The sequence below is a fragment of the Chinchilla lanigera genome, unplaced genomic scaffold, assembly GCF_000276665.1.
Source record: "Chinchilla lanigera isolate Chin_1 unplaced genomic scaffold, ChiLan1.0 scaffold00022, whole genome shotgun sequence".
In the NCBI taxonomy this organism is placed as follows: domain Eukaryota; kingdom Metazoa; phylum Chordata; class Mammalia; order Rodentia; family Chinchillidae; genus Chinchilla; species Chinchilla lanigera.
Window position 1 is genome coordinate 7351913 of NW_004955423.1, and position 16326 is coordinate 7368238.

The following is a 16326-nucleotide window of genomic DNA, read 5'->3' on the forward strand; positions in this document are numbered from 1 at the left end:
GAAAACCTGTTATGTGCTGCCCTGCCCTCCTAAAAAACCACTTTGCTGCCAAAGAGAAAAAGGCTGTGTTTTGGCCACTAAATTCATAGAGGGGAAGTAGTTCTTTCAAATAGGCTTAAATCTGAACTTTCATAAAAGGCACCTTATCTCCCTGACTTTCTCATATGTCTTCATCTGTTCTATTGACTCTCTTTGATGGAATATACCAGCAGGCACTGCAAAGTGCTTTTTAATACTTCAGTAAACAGTTGAGAGAGAAACCTCATTACAGATAAAGTGAGAAGTGAAGTTGGACAGCCCATTTATCTTACTCAAGATGAAATACAGGCTATTGTTCAATTAGGGTAAAATGCAATCTCTCATGTTTCCTTCCTAATGTCTTGTTTGGGGGCAGAGGTATGCGGGCGGGGAAAGAGAGCGGCAGGATGAGTAAACTTCTGAAATATTGCCCAGGAATGTGACAGCAGAATGAGATGGGTGGGGTGGGGGAGGGAACAGGCATCAGCAGCTGCTCCTATGGAAGTCTCTTTGCATTAACTTCTGCCAGCAGAAAGCAGGGCAGAGGTAGCTAAGGAGCCGGGGGAGAAAGCCCGCTCTAGTCCGTCCTCATCCTGGCCTGGGTTTTCCTTAGCACACCTCAGAGAGGAAAGGGGGTGAACAGGGGGTGCAGTTGGCCATGGATTATCCTCAGTGGGGCTTTAGAAAGAGCTGAGAAGACTTAATTTGATCCAAACCTAAAAAGTATGAAGATTACAATCTGCTCTTGTCCTTTAGCCATTAATCATAACAGAGTTATGTACATGTACCAGCTCTCCCCGATAAATGTAATCATTATGTACTATCAACAGGTAGAATGAAAAAATTTTACAAATCCTAACAAAGATTTTGTTGACTTTGTGAGGATGGTGGGGAAGAGGTGAGCGTGGGGTACAGGGATTGAGAAAGAGTGTTAACAGAAAAGAAATAAAGCTGTCTGTTGCCCAAAGCTTGCACCTGATTCTATGTCAGTCAGCTGTGTGGGTTGAAAGAATGCTTTATTTATTTATTTTTCCCTTGGAAACATGTATTTATCCTTTAAAAAATTGAGAAAAATTCCAATTTTTTGCATCTAGGATGTTAATTTGGTAGAAAGTGAGATCTTTGCAAAGCGATAGATCTTTCCCACTTTGAATCAGATCAGATTTATCCTGAGATTTCTGATCTCTTTAAAATAAAAAGTAGCTACATGCAGATTTCACATATAATCCTTTAGAACATTACCAGTATCCACTAGTATTTTAAAGATTTTACATACATTCTCTTTGGGAATCATTCCTCTCCTTTTCATTTGGTAGTTAAAATATGACAAAAAAAAAAGGCAAAGGGTGCTTGGCACATGCCTTAATTCCAGCAGCTTTAAAGGCTGAGGTGGGAGGGCTGGAAGTCCAGATCCTATGTTGGTAACTTGGTGAGAACCTGTCTTAAAAAATAAAAAGGCCTGAGGACATAGCTCAGAGAAGGTGCTGTGTTCAATGGTCAGTATCAAAAATGTGAAAGAAATGTTATTAAGGCTTTGTAAAATTTAGAACATGGTGCAATAACATTGTCTTTTATTTCCTGATCATACTCTCTCCTGAAGAGTCATTGGAGACAGCCAGACACAGTATTTTTAAAAAATGTATTTAGATAGGAAGTAGGAAGAGTTCATTTACCTTTTTCTTCAGAACTTTCTAATTAGCCTTAGAGAATCATGTACCATGGTGTTTTGATTTAGTTCTTCTGACTGGGTTATTAAAATAAGATTGTGAGAACTATTGGGGTTGTTAACAGTTTTGTCTGGTCTTTCAGGATATCACCTTAATTTTGGGACTGCATTGCTATGAAGAGCTGTGGAAAAGGTGATAGTACTGGAGTTCAGATGAAAAGAATAGAGCTAAGTAATTGAGAAAATGCCCCCTCTTAAAATGATATATCAACCTCCATAGAAGAGCTAGAGTACAAAACATCGCATAATAAAGGCATTAAAGACATGTGCTCAGTGCAAGAAGCAGTTAGTGTTGAAAAATTTCTGGGACTTGAGAGGGTTAAGGGAAATGTGTAAGTGAGATTGGGCACAAAACCAAATTACTGAAGCAAATGCAAAATAAGAGAAATTCTCACAGAATTGCAGAGAAGGAACCAAAAGAATCCAAGATAAGAACGAGTAGAAACCAGGCGTGGTGGCGCATGCCTGGAATCCCAGCACTCAGGAGGCCGAGGCTGAGGTTGAAGATTGCCGTAAATTCAAGGCCAGTTTGAAATACATAGTGAGACCTTGTCTTAAAAAAAAAGGAGAAGAAGAAGAAGAAGAAGAAGAAGAAGAAGAAGAAGAAGAAGAAGAAGAAGAAGAAGAAGAAGAAGAGAGAGGACAAAGCAAATGAAGCCAAACAATATTGAAGTGAACTTTCCAGTGCTGAATGAATAGTCTGATAATGGAAAAGGGTCACCGAGAAACTTTAAAATTTAATGAAGATAAAGTAACACCTAGACATATCCTGTTGACTCTTTAAAATTTCAAGGATAAAGAAAGCCTTCGGAAGTATCCAGACAGAGAAAACAGATTACCTATAAAAGGGCAAAAGTCAGGCTGACCTTAGTTTTTCTTTTGCGATTGTAAATGCCAGAAGACAATGGAACAATATTTACAGAGTTTTCAGGGAAAATAATTTTGAACCAAAAGTTACATACCCCGCCAAGTTATTATTTGTATGAAGGCAACTGGAAGACATTCTCAAATAACATCGACCAAGAACCTTCCCTGAAAAATTTGCTGAATGACTTACTTCAGCCAACAGAGAATATGAATTAAAAATAACAAGAGTAGAGAGAGACAGCCACATGAAAGACCTGTTGGTGAGCATGAAGCTATGAAGAAGTGTTCCTGTCTTCATCACTACTGCTGGGACATAGTACCCACAACTTCAAGGGAGAAGTTTGTTTTCTTCTTCAGCTGGCTGGCTGGCTTCCAGGTAGAATGACCTGATGGAAAGTTTTGGCAGAGAAAACTGCTCACATCAAGGCATCCAGGAAGCAGAGAGTGAAGGCAGGGAGATGTACCCTTCCAGGTCACACCCCTGTGACACTCTCTTCTGACCTAACAGCAAACCAACTTTCTTGTCCCAGAGATTGTATCAATTTCCAAAAGCCCTGTCCCTGCGTGTATAAGGCTATGGGGGGACATGTGTTATGGCTGTAAACCATAACACATGCAGCCTAAAATTGTTATACATAGAGATAATAAAATTAAATGCAAAACAGAGATTTGTAAACAAGCTGTAAAATGTTCAGTTGATGTAGTTTTTTTTTTTCCCCCTTCAATTTATGTAGTTTTTAAACTGCCAAAGAGCATGCCAAGTATTCACTGTAGTGGGCAAATAAATGCTGTTGTATTCTCACCACATACTATTATAGATAAAGATGCCTCTTGTTAAGCAAATGTATGTAAAAATAAAAGTGCTTTTTCACTGCTGACAAGACAAGAAGAATAAACCAGGTGTGGTAGCACACGCCTGTAATCCCAGCACTTGGGAGGCTGAGGCAGGAGGATCATTAAGAGTTTGAAGCCAGCCTGGGCTACAAAGTGAGCTCAAGTCCACCCCGAACTGCATAGCAAGACCCTGCCTCAAAGAGACAAAAAAAAAAAAAGAAGAAAAAGAAAGAAAAAGAGAAGAACAGTAAAGATATTCTAAATGGTTGTCTAAAAAAATTGAAAAATATTACACTTTTACTTCCCTTATGTTCAATTACAGAAGAAAAAACTAGCAAGTTTGCCCAGGATGTTAATACTAATAGTATAAGCAAAAAATTCGAAAGCACTGGTCGGAGAAGGGTGGATAAAACATTGTTGGATGTACTGAATTGGGAAAAAGGATGATTACTGAATTAGATGGTAGTTCACATAAGTCTACTTGTCATTGGATTGTGGGCAAAAAATAGAATATATACATTCTGAGCTTTTGGAATAGAAAACAAGTGAAATACCAAGAAAAATTAGCAACAGAAAAATGGCAAGGAAGTATTAAAATTAGCATAAAAGAGATTGATAGAGCTGACATCATATTCACAAACTGGTTAAATTTTCAATTAATAAGACTTAAATTGAGAGAAAAATCAATCTCTGACCCAAGATACCTACATTTGTATAAAGCAACAGTGGAAAGCTAGGGCTCTGCAGCTTAGCGGCAGAGTGCTTGTCTAGTACATGCAGAACCTTAGCTTCAGTGCTCAGCATTGTAAGACAAAGACAAAGGTTAAAGGGTTTAACGGTAACGGAAACTCTTATTAGGTGATAAAGGTTTTATATTTGATACTCAAATGACTATGTAGTAAATAACATGGCATTCATTGGTAAGATCAATATTTGGTATCTTGATGTGGATGGCAGTTTAACAGCTGTAAACAGGCAGACACATGTTTTAAAACACATATTTCTAATTTATGCATTTTATGTTCTTAAAGTACATTGAGTAAATGTGTTAATCAAAGGAAATACATATAGCAAAACACAAACAAAAATGAAAAATAAGATTTAATTTTTTCAAAGCTTCCTCCCCTTCAAGGACAACCAATAGCTCCAGTTGGAAGGACAACAAACTTTCCTGTTAGCTAGCTGGCCACAAGGTGCTGGAAACCATAGCAATTATAACAACCTCAAAACCTAAGGTCATCTTTCTGCCCCAAAGATCTGGGACTGTGTCCCAAATTCTCTCCCCGAAACCCTCAAAAAAGAGAGAATATGCTTCACAAAGCACTTAGAATGTTCATGATATATGGATTTAGTTTATGGGATGGTAACTAGTCTCTTGTGATCACAGATTTGTTTTAATTTATTAGGAATAGGCCATAAAATAACACACAGACCAAGTGGTAAATTCTTCAGGAAGTTGTTAGCTTCTTAATGAAAATTCAAGTTGGCCGCTTGTTGGGGTAGGTAGAACTGGGCTAGAATGGACAAGAATGAGAGGGTGGAGCCAATGGGCCAGCAACCAATCCTTCTTTTAGCCACTTGAAGGTTTTAGGCAATGTTACCATTATTTTCTAAGACCTTTGGTAGCCTGCACCACTGGGGAGGTGATCGAATTAGTAGCCATCTTAACTTCTATAATACATACACTCGTAGGTCTCCCTATGGTCTGTGAACACTTTGAGGGCAGAAATCCTCTATTTTTCATTTGTTTAGTAGGCACATAATAAATGTAACCCCATTCAATGGAACTAGTGGACCATTTGACATGTCATACTGTAACCAAAATGGAACTTTAGAAGTCAGAGTCTTAAAAAAAATTTTAGATATAAGTCATTTATCCAAACTCCCTCCTGCTGAGCGCATAACCAACACCCCCTTTTCCTCAGCCCAGAAGAAGTGACAGACTATGCAGATATGAGTCCCAGGACGCCAGAGTCCAGTTTCCTTTTTACAAGAAAGAGGAGAATGAGGTGGTACGATACAGCAAGTGTGGAGATCTGTATTGTCTCTCTGTGCTTTACGATAAAAGACCCTTACCCACCTGTACATGGTGATTTGAGACAAATGGGGCCCTCTGTCTCCTCAGAGCTAGCTTTGAATAAATCCGCTTCCTTTTTTTTACTTTTTTATCAAAATAAATGGCCTCATTTGATTTGGTCAGCAGTGAGCAAACAAACCTAAACTTACAAACCTAAGGGGCCAGAAACATTACTGCTATGGACTACAGCAGGGGTGGCGAGCCTACGACACGTGTGCTGCAGTGGGCCACAGAGCTCTCTCTGTAAGGGTGTGAGCCATGTCGTTCCATCAGCTAAACATTGGATAGCAAGTGTTTTCTGTAAGCCAAAACAATATTCAAGTGTAATTGCAGTGCTGGCTTTCTGTGACAAACAAGTGGGCTTGGGGTTGCAGTTTCGGCACTTGGTCTCTAAAAGGTTTGCCATCTCTGGACTACAGCAAATACTACATCTCCCACTTTTCCAGCAAGCCCAGTGGGAAACCCTCATAAGATAAAACAAGAATATTCTCTACTCTCTCATAAATATCTTTGTATCTAAAAAGTGGTTGTCCCCAGGCTGGGTCTGAGTGTCCCGGAAGCTGAAATAAGGAACCTATCCCCACCCTTTTGTAGCAGGTCTGCTGACTCCTGTCACAGAGAAAAAAATTTCAAGGCTCATCAAAAAGAGGCAAAGAAGGGTTTAGTAGGCACTCAACGACAGAGCGTGGGTGCTCAGAGAAATCAGACACATTATAGTTTGGAGCTGCCGACATATACGCCTCGGTTGAAGGGGTAGAAAAGCCCAAAAAAACGCATTCAACACCAAATCCAGTTTCCGTGTTCACCAGTCCATGCTTAAATTACCAAGGTGGCAATTTCTACCAAAAGGAAGATACCCAGGCCAGGAATGTCCTTTTCAGAGGGATAAAGAGCAAAAGCTAAACTAAGTGTTCATAGTCTCTCCATTTAAGTTTGCAACTCCACTGAGGAAACAAAATGAAAATAAATTGCAATTAATGGGAAACACAAAATCAAGAAATTGACAGTATCACTGGGGTGGAGACTTAAAACCCAGACATAGTCAGGTAGGGTGGCTCACGCCTGTAATCCCAGCATTTGGGAGGCTGAGGCAGGAGGACTGCCGTGAGTCTAAGGCCAGTCTTCGCTACATAATTGAGACCCTGTCTCAAAAATCTCCCAAAAAGAACAGAACAAACAAACAAAAACCGCAGACATAGATCAGAAAGCTGGTAAACTCTAATGCTCCAACACTCAAATATGTATGCTGAGCTAGACTTTGGTGCTCTGTGGACCACCTTAGGGTAGCAGTCCTTCAACTCAAATGGAATGCCCATGCCTTGAAGGGGAAAATGACTCTCGATGGAGCCCTTCAATTAATTTTAAAGGAATTCATTTCTAGGTCCTCAGTTCCAACTGTGCCCTTTCCTAAAATTGATCTGCCACATGTGTGGTTGGCTGAGGGTTGCCACCTCTATTTAAATCCCTTCCTTTACTTTTGCTTTTTTTTTTGTCTTTTTGAGACAGGGTCTCACTATGCAGTTCAGGTTGGCCTTCAGCTCACTTTGTAGCCCAGGGTGGCCTCGAACTTGCAACGATCCTCCTGCCTCAGCCTCTGGAGTGCTGGGATTACAGATGTGTGCCATCACGCCTGGCGATCCCATTCTTTACTAATGAAAGACAAACCTTTCACCCCCAGTAAAGTCTATCAACTCAGATTGCTCCGGGGCACCAAACAAAAGTATGATTCCGGAAGTCTTGTTCCTGAGAAGAGCACCCCATGGCAGTAGGAGACACGGAAGGGAGTGGTTCCTTCTGTTAGCCGAGAGACAAATCCTGCCAAGGCTCTGAGGGCCCGTCTAGTCACCCATCCATCTTTGAATGAGAATTTAAAAGTGAGATCATTGTCATGGGGATCGGCATTAATATGCCTGTTTGAATTGAAAAATGAAGTAAGCCTTTTTCTAACCTAATGTAAATCTAATTGAGATGATTGGTTTACAATGAGAACTGTGTTTGCCAAGTTATATTATCTATAAATTGAACCACCTAAGTATACAGTGCCAAGGTTTTTTGGCAAAAGTATATTCAGAGCCCATATGACTAGTGAACATGTTGGAAATTAGACATAATTAACATTTTTAGATGTCAGTTTAAAATTTTGTAGGGTAGGCATAGGGTATTTTTCAAAATATTTTAAAGGAACATGTAAGAAAAATTGAAGGGGCTGGGGATTTAGCTCAGCGGCAAAGCACCTGCCTGGCAAGCTCAAGGTCGTGAGTTCGGTTCCTGGTACCGGAGAAAAACCAAAAAAAACAAAACAAAACAACAACAGAAAAATTGAAGATAACTGTTGTGTGTACGGTACCAGGCTAGGCTGTAGCTATCGGAAGATTTTTTGAAGTAGGATTTTGGGCTTGGTGTTAGAGAATGCAAGGGTAGCTGAGAGGGTGAAATGGGTCACTTAAAATTGGGAATTTTTTTTGTTTTACAGATAAATTGCTTCTCCAACTTCCTCAAGCTGACAGTATAAACTGCCAGCCCTCCTCACCTCAGCTGAGATGAATGGACAGAAAAGAAATACCTCCAACAGAAAGCTGGCCAGTCCTTCTGAAAGGAATATGCAGACGCTGGCCCCAGGAGGTCAAGGTCCTGGTTTCCGCAAGGGAGGGAGGGAGCAGAAATGGCCACGGGATCAAACAGTGGGAAAACTTTCTTGTCTATTGTGTCATTGTATCGTCTCACCCACTTCCTTGCAATAAAAGCCCATACACATCTGAACAAAGTGAGAAGAGGATTTGAGGAAAATACGTTCTTGCCTCCTTTGGTGCTGGCTTTGAATAACTCTTTTCTTTCCACCTAAGGTTGTTTCCTGTGTTCTTGGGGGTGATGGAGCGGTAGGAACTGGAGCAGCTGCTAACAAAGGGATGGTTCAAAGCGGAAAGGCAGGGAAAGGCTATCTGGTCATTCGGTCAATGTCAATACCATGTGCAAGGACTTCAGTGTTGTATCAGACATGTCCAGTGAAGGGATAGTAATGGGACCTGAGCCTCAGGAATGGGATGGCAATAGCTTTGGTCACCTGCCTCAGCTTGAAAAGACTTAATATCTAGCTTGCTGGAAAATAGAAGAGTAGATTGGATCGGTGAATGGGAAATAAAGTTGGAAAGACTTGGAAAGAATGTGAATTTTAAGCCACATGATCAAAGCAGGATTTAATCAATGATCATCTCTCTTATCTCTAGGCAGGCTGTGTTGCTTTTCTTCTGAATGGAAAACTATTTCCCTTCTTCTATTATAAGATGTCTTCCATGTTATGGCAATTTATTTGTATACATGTTGGTCTCCTCCTTTACTTTGTAATCTCTTCAGGAACATGGTCAATGTCTTATTTAAATCCTAGTCCCTGGCATATCTTCCTTCAAGTGATGAGCTCTTAATAAACTTTCATTTCCCTTTAGTATATAGGTTTAAACCCAGGGCCTTACATGTGTTTAGCAAGTGTTCTATCACAGGGTTACATCCCCATCCCTTTAAAAATTTCAGTTTGAAAGGTCTCACTAAGTTCCCCAAGCTAGCCTTGAACTTGTGATCTTCCCACCTTGGTCTCCCAAGTAGCTGGGATTACAAGGGTCTGTCACTGTACTTAGCCTTAATAAACTTTTGTTTAGTAAGTGAAAGGATGAACAAAAGAAATCCTAAAGGAAGATGCAGCTAGGAAAGGGGGACTAACACTGCTATGCAGTCCTACATACTAGGGAGTTCTGGTCAGCAAGCCAGTCCCCACCTGAGCCATGGGTATCACGGTTGTAGTCCACACCTGTCTATGGTTCATAAAGTCAATTTGGTGGGTAGAGACTGTCATTATAAAAAGAGACAACAGGAGAGAGGATTAACTTTTATTTGCATTCATGTGTGTATGTGCACAGTGCCTGGTTTCAATGTAAAATCTATTTCTTGTAGGTCATGATGAACAAGTTATAAAAAATATTGTACACACTTTGTTGCCTGGTAACAATAGTAGTAATGGGAAAGTAAGGGATCGATAGCAGAAACACTTTGAAGCAAGAGTGAGCACTTGATTTAACACTTGATCAGTTAAAGTCAAGGCTCTGTGAGGTTTGGTGCATAAGACATTGGAAGAATATACGTATCAGTCATATGAGAATTAAAGTAGGGTGTTACTGCAGTCATTAATGCTGCTCATACATGTCCAGCTCTCTGCCTGGGTGCTTGGTAGGCTCATGCTTCCCAGACCTTTTGTGCGAGTGGAGTCATGTGGATTCCAGACCAATGACTTGTGGATAGAATTACTGTGCTTTTCTTCCATGCTGGAGCATGTGATGGCTGGTGTGAGAGTTTCTAGTAGAACACTCATTCTCCCTGCCCTGGAACCTGGAAAGTTTTTTTTGTTTTTTTGTTTTTTTTTGTTTTTGTTTTTTGTCTTTTTTGAGACAGGGTCTCACTACACAGTTCAGGCTGACCTCAAACTCACTTTGTATCCTAGGCTGGCCTCAGACTCGCAGGAATCCTCCTACCTTAGCCTCCCAAGTGCTGGGGTTACAGGTGTGAGCCACCACATCCATCTTGGAAAGTTCTGAAATAATGGTTTCCCTGTCAATCTAAGACCTGGAGTGAGTAGTTTTGAAGCAGAGCTCCTTGGCCAGCTTGTGGTGAACATGTGGCCTGAGCAAGAAATATACTTGTATTGTCTTAAACAACTGAGAAGTAGAGGTTACTTATTATGGCAAAAATAAAAAACAAACAAAAAATCCCAATGTAACCTATTCTAGTTGACAGTGGGTAGTGCTGGTAGAGGCTGCTCTGCTTTTTTCTTCATGAAACTGGGGCATGGGGGTAGCTCACAGGGCACATCTGGTTCTAAGGTACCTCTGGGCTAGTGAGTCAGATCTGCGGGATGAAAATAAGATGAATTGAGAGCCCAGTGCATTCTATTATCCAAAACACTAGGCCAAGAGGCGTCACAAGTGTGGGAATTCTTTCTCTCCTTCTACACTCTTCCCTTGCGAAGGACTGCTCTTGAGCTAGCTGCTTTCTTTCTTTACTAATTGAGGGAGAATAATATTCCCCAAAGATGACCATGCCTAACCCACCCTGTGAAGATGCTATCACTGCAAAAGTGATTTTTGCAGATATCATTAAAGTTAAGGATTTAAAATGGAGGCCATGTTCCAAAGGTAGAAGTCTCTAGAACAATCTCATCTAGAAAATCAAGGAAACAGATTCTCCTTTAGAGCCTCCAGAAAGGAGTGTAATCCTATAGGTACCTTGATTTTAGCCCACTGAGACCAGTGTCAGACTTCTGATTTTCAATATTGTGAGACAGGAAGTTTTTTTGTTTTTTGTTTTTTGTTTTTTTGACAGTACAGGAGATTGAACCCAGGACCTTGAATATACTCTGCAAACAAATACCCTACCACTTAACTACCTCCCTAACCCTTTCTAATTTTGTTTTGAGACAGTCTTCCTAGGTTTCCCAGGCTAGCCTCAAACTTGCAGTACTCCTGCCTCAGCCACTAGAGTAGCCGGATTACAAGTGTTTCCCATTGCACTTGGCTGAGTTTGTACTCTTTAAGTCACCAAGTTTGTAAGCATTTGTTATAGTATCATCAGAAAACTCATATACATTTCTGCTCCTATACAAAAACTTTCCTTGTATTATACTTCCTTGTATATCTTGCATTCATTGTTCCTTCAATCTGAATGTTTTCCAACTGTGTGGACATCTTTTCTGTCTTCAAAGCTTGAACCCCTCCCTCTTCACAGGAGTCATCACAAGTGCTTCCAGCTCAAGGTAGGCACTCAGGCTTTGTCCATAGCTTTACTTTTTCAATCTGGTATATAATCTACTACTTGTCACAGATTTCCACTTGGTGCGTGAGGTTTGATATATGGAACTCACACTTCAGTTAAAAAGCAAGACTTTGGGGCTGGGGCTTAGCTCAGTGGTAATGAGACCACTCATTAATTTAAGAGGCCACTCCTCAATTAATTAGTTAAGGGAGGGTGTGGCTAGAACTGGCTGAGAAAGGAGGCTTAACAAGGTGCCGAACACAAGCGCAGAACAGTTCCCAAAGCTCTGCATGTGAACTTCTCGTGAGAGCTTCTATGGTATGGCCTAGACCTGACCTCAGCCCAATGAGTGGGTGCTACAAAAAGGACAGTTCACACTGAGTTTTTGCCACTGTGTTCTCTCTTGTATGGTGACCCACCCTCACACGGTAGAGTGTTCTTTTCCTACTTTTACTTGGCCCAAATGCGCTCTACAGAGACTGTTTCTTTTCCTACCTTTAATAAAATTTTACTACCATTTGTGCTTATGTTGACCAATTCTTTGCTCAGGACAGAAAGAACCTATAAATCACCTGCAGAAAGAGACTCCAGCACCCAAACCTGGTAACAGTAGAGCACATCCCCAGCATGTAGAAGGGCCTGGGCTCAATCTCCAGCCCTTACAAAATTTTTTTCAACACTTCAAGCAAACAAGACCTTTGTCTTCTTTTTAAAAAGTTTTGGTCTTTTAAAAATTATTTGGCATTTCCACTGGCAAAAGACATCTGAAAGGCCAATCAGAAATAATAATAATGTTTAGTACTGAGGGTCCTAAACAGTAAAGCTGTTCCTTTCCCCATGAAAGTCTGTGCTGGCTATGAAAGCCTCCATGAAGGAGGCTGCTGGCTGCTAATCTAACACGCACTCCTTGCTTTTTACCTAAAAGACTTCTGGTTTTATTTTCAGGCATCAACATTGCTTCCTCATAAATTTAGGGGCTGTATGCCCAACTTCTAGGGTAGATTCTATAGGTCTAAGTTAATGATATTAATTCCATTCTGCCTGCTACCAATTTGTTTATAAAGTTGAGAAAGAAATGTCTTTATAGAATGAGACTACAGAAGTCTCTTTGGGTTTAACACAATTTTAAGGGAAGGGAGGGCATTTTTTTTTTTTTTTTTAGGGCAATGACCATACATTAGGTAAGAGCATAGGCTTTTTTAAAATGTTAAGTCAGTGAGGTCAGCAAGGATCTTAATTTACTTCTCATGCTTTGCTTAGACAAGATAATGCACTTAGTACTGCTTGGTTGGCTTCAAATGCTTGGCTGCCTCTCAAAGAGCTTTTGATTTGGGGAAGGGATAGGACAGGGCGTTCCCAGCCAGCCTTATCAGTACCAGACAGTACTTAGACTGAGGTCTCAATTGTATGTGTGCCCTTTTGTGAGACCTTTAAAAGGCTGGATCTGCTTACAGAGCCATTAACTGTGGGGTTCCATAAGTCATCTTCCAGGGATGGCTGAGCATCCCTATCTGAGTAAGGAGGAGCCTTTTACTCTTAACCTTTTCCCACCCAAAGCATTTTTAAGAGATGCAGGAGGAAGAGTCACACCATCTCTGTGGATGTACTGGTCAGAGGAGGCTACTTAGAGGAATGGGGTTTTCCACCCATTCATCTGCTCATGAACTCAGCCTTTCTCAATAAAGTTTCCTCATCTGAACCACATCACAAGGAAATTAATTTCAATGGCTTTGTTGTCAGTCCTTCCAAGGAGGGTACATAGCTAGTGCCATCTTCACACAGAGCAGAAGATTTAACCCATACAGTTAATGAAGGGAATTAGGACTTAATTTTGTCAAGGAATTCCAGCTCATTTGTTCAATGTATTTACTGAATGCCTATAATATGCTGACCACTCTCACAGGTACTGATTATACCTTTGTAGTGAACAAATGAAGTTTTTGCCTTCATGGAACTTGTGTTCTAGTAGAGAATTCAGGTTCAAGGTAAATATAAACAATATACATGTTATATCTTGGGTCTGGAAGAAAGGAAGGGATCTAAGTAGTAGAAGGGGAGGTCATGTAGCATGGGAGTGGAAAACCCCTGCAGAAACAGATCTGGGACACTCAGCTGTGTTCTGCTGTTTGCAAAATGAGAGGGGCTAAAAGGGCAGGCTCGCCTCAATTCTGACCACTGACTGAACCTCACAGTTCCTAAGCACATGCCTTTTTGTCCATGGGGCCATGGCCAGGGTACACTTTTAGGGGCAGATAGTCCTGGAGTCAGGTGTCACCTTCAATGAAACTGGAAATTGATGACAAACCTGGGGATCTGACCCATTGGAAGGTGTATACGCACCTATAAGGTATGATCTAGGGCCTTTGAAGGGTCCTACAGCCCACAGATTCTTTCCTCAAGCACCTGTGCCACACTCCTGTACTAGGGATTGAACCTAGGGCCTTTGTATTAAACACATAGCTATATCCCCAGTCTTTTTTTACTTCTTGAAAATTTTTGATACGTAGTCTTGCTAAGTTACTAAATTGCCCACGCTGGGCTCAAATTTGTGACCTTCCTACCTCAGCCTCCTATAAGTGCTAAGATTACAGGTATGCATAGTCAAGCTCAGTATCAAGCACTTTTAAGGCCCTCCAAGTGCCATCTTTCCCCAGTCTCTTGGCTTGAGGTGTAAGTTCTCAAACTTTCTGTTTATTGCTACATTTAATAGATCAATGTCTTTTTTCGTGGCTCTTCTAAGTCAAAAGAAATACCTAACAGTTGTGTTTATTAAGTTCTGATAATTTAATAATAGTAATTTCTGCAAAGTCTGACAGATGTCTCTTTTCACTTCTCAATTCTCCCTATGTTATGAGTCTGGAAAGAAATGAACTGTCAGACTGCACAGACAAAATGTAGGACAGAGCTAGTGAAGAGGCCTATATTCCCCCTAAACCTGATGAACTTGAATCTCCCCAGCCCAAAGGGGAAGAGACAGGAAGGACCCAAATGTCTCTGAGGAAGACCTTGGGCCTCCAAGCTCATCAAAGCAGAAAGTGTTGTTCACTCATCCTTAGTACCTGAGTACCTGGCTCAAGGAAGAGTCTGACAGTTCGTTTGTAGGAACCAAGTAAGTAGGAGGACACTGGGGTGGTCTGTCCAGCTTGTCTTGGAGCCACAAGTGGGAGCTGGCCAGAACACGTGTGGAAGTCCCAGGCTATCTAAAGAGTGGGAGGGAGAGCTTCGGTGTGGCCTCTCCAGCAGGGGAGGGGAGCTCACTTGACTGACTGACTGACAGCACTAGCTATGTACGCTAGCTATGTACCCTCCTTGGAAGGACTGACAACAAAGCCATTGAAATTAATTGAGATGTGTTTCACTTGAAATTAAAAAACAAGTTCCACAGTGCCCCTGTGAATGCTTAGCATATGATTGTCATCATGAGTTTAAGGCATAGAAAGTGCTAGTAAGATAAATGATCCTTAAGAGGGATAACTTGTTATCAAGCATGAATGCCAGATGCATCTATCTGGTTTGTTGAAAAGTGGGCTGAGTCTACAGAGATGAGAAATAGTGAGACTCAGTTTTGATGGAGGGAAGAGAGGTAAAAGGCAGGTTATAAATTGCTATGGAGTCAGAGAGATCTGCACTGGAAAAAGGCTGCCTTCCAGGAGGAGGAAGAGGAGTGCCCTGAGCCCAGCCTGGGAGCCTCAGGGTCGCAGGAAGTAAAGGAAAGAACATAGTGGTGAGGCAGATGCAAGTCATCTACCCCAGGAGGGTCTGCAGCCTGCAATGTTGTCAGTCAAGCGAGCTCCCCTCCCCTGCTGGAGAGGCCACACCGAAGCTCTCCCTCCCACTCTTTAGATAGCCTGGGACTTCCACACGTGTTCTGGCAAGCTCCCACTTGTGGCTCCAAGACAAGCTGGACAGACCACCCCAGTGTCCTCCTACTTACTTGGTTCCTACAAATGAAGTGTCAGACTCTTCCTTGAGCCAGACACTCAGGTACTAAGGATGGGTGAACACTTTCTGCTATGATGAGCTTGGAGGCCCAAGGTCTTCCTCAGAGACATTTGGGTCCTTCCTGTCTCTTCCCCTTTGGGCTGGGGAGATTCAAGTTCATCAGGTTTAGGGGGAATATAGGCCTCTTCACTAGCTCTGTCCTACATTCATTTCTGTGCAGTTTGACAGTTCATTTCTTTCTCCTGACTCATGACATAGGGAGAATTGAGCATTACCAAATTTCAAGATGACAGTGATTGCAAGATAGACCTAATATTTTATATCTCTAAGAAAGAAAAAAATGCTGCCAACTATAGTTGTAAGTCATCATTGATTTTAAGGTATGTCAGTATGGAGAATCCTCAAGAAAACTAAAATTAGAAATTGCCTTTGACCCCGTTATTCCCCTTCCAGGTATCTTTCCAAAAGAATTAAAGACAACATACCACAGTGATGTATGCATACCCATGTTCACAGCAGCAAAATTCATCATAGCTAAATCTTGGAAACAGCGTATATAGCCATCGACAGATGAATGGATAAAGACAATGTGGTATGTAGACATAATGGAGTACTACTCTGCCATAAAGAAAAATGAACTTGAGTCATTTGTAGGACAATAGATGCACTTAGAGACTATAATGTAGATGAAATAAATCAGACACAAAAGCTTTAATATTGCATGGTTTCTCTTATATGAAAAACCCAAATATAAATAAAGAACAAAGTAAAAGATAATAGGAAGTAGGGAGAGAGATCTTTCTCACATGAGAAAGGGAGCAAGAGATGGAGCAGGGGAGAGGGGAGGGAGGGGACGAGTAAAGGAAATAAGACGTGCCGTGTGCACACACCGGCTCCACACAGGAACGGAAACATTCTGTACTCCAAACATGTACTAATAAATAAAAGATATATTTCCCTTTGAAATGTTATAAAATGGGGGCTGGGGATTTAGCTCAGCGGCAAAGCGCCTGCCTGGCAAGCGCAAGGTCGTGAGTTCGGTTCCCGGTACCGGAGAAAAACCAAAAAA

At 41.3% G+C, this 16326-nt stretch overlaps 1 long non-coding RNA gene across 1 annotated transcript in view; it reads left to right on the forward strand.

Moving 5' to 3' along the window:
* LOC106148520 overlaps positions 1-8276 on the forward strand; it is a 50129-nt gene extending 41853 nt beyond the window's left edge. The window contains exon 3 of the long non-coding RNA XR_001234051.1: positions 7996-8276. This is a non-coding gene — a long non-coding RNA (uncharacterized LOC106148520). The remainder of the gene's footprint in view (positions 1-7995) is intronic.
* Positions 8277-16326: the final 8050 nt, after the last annotated feature.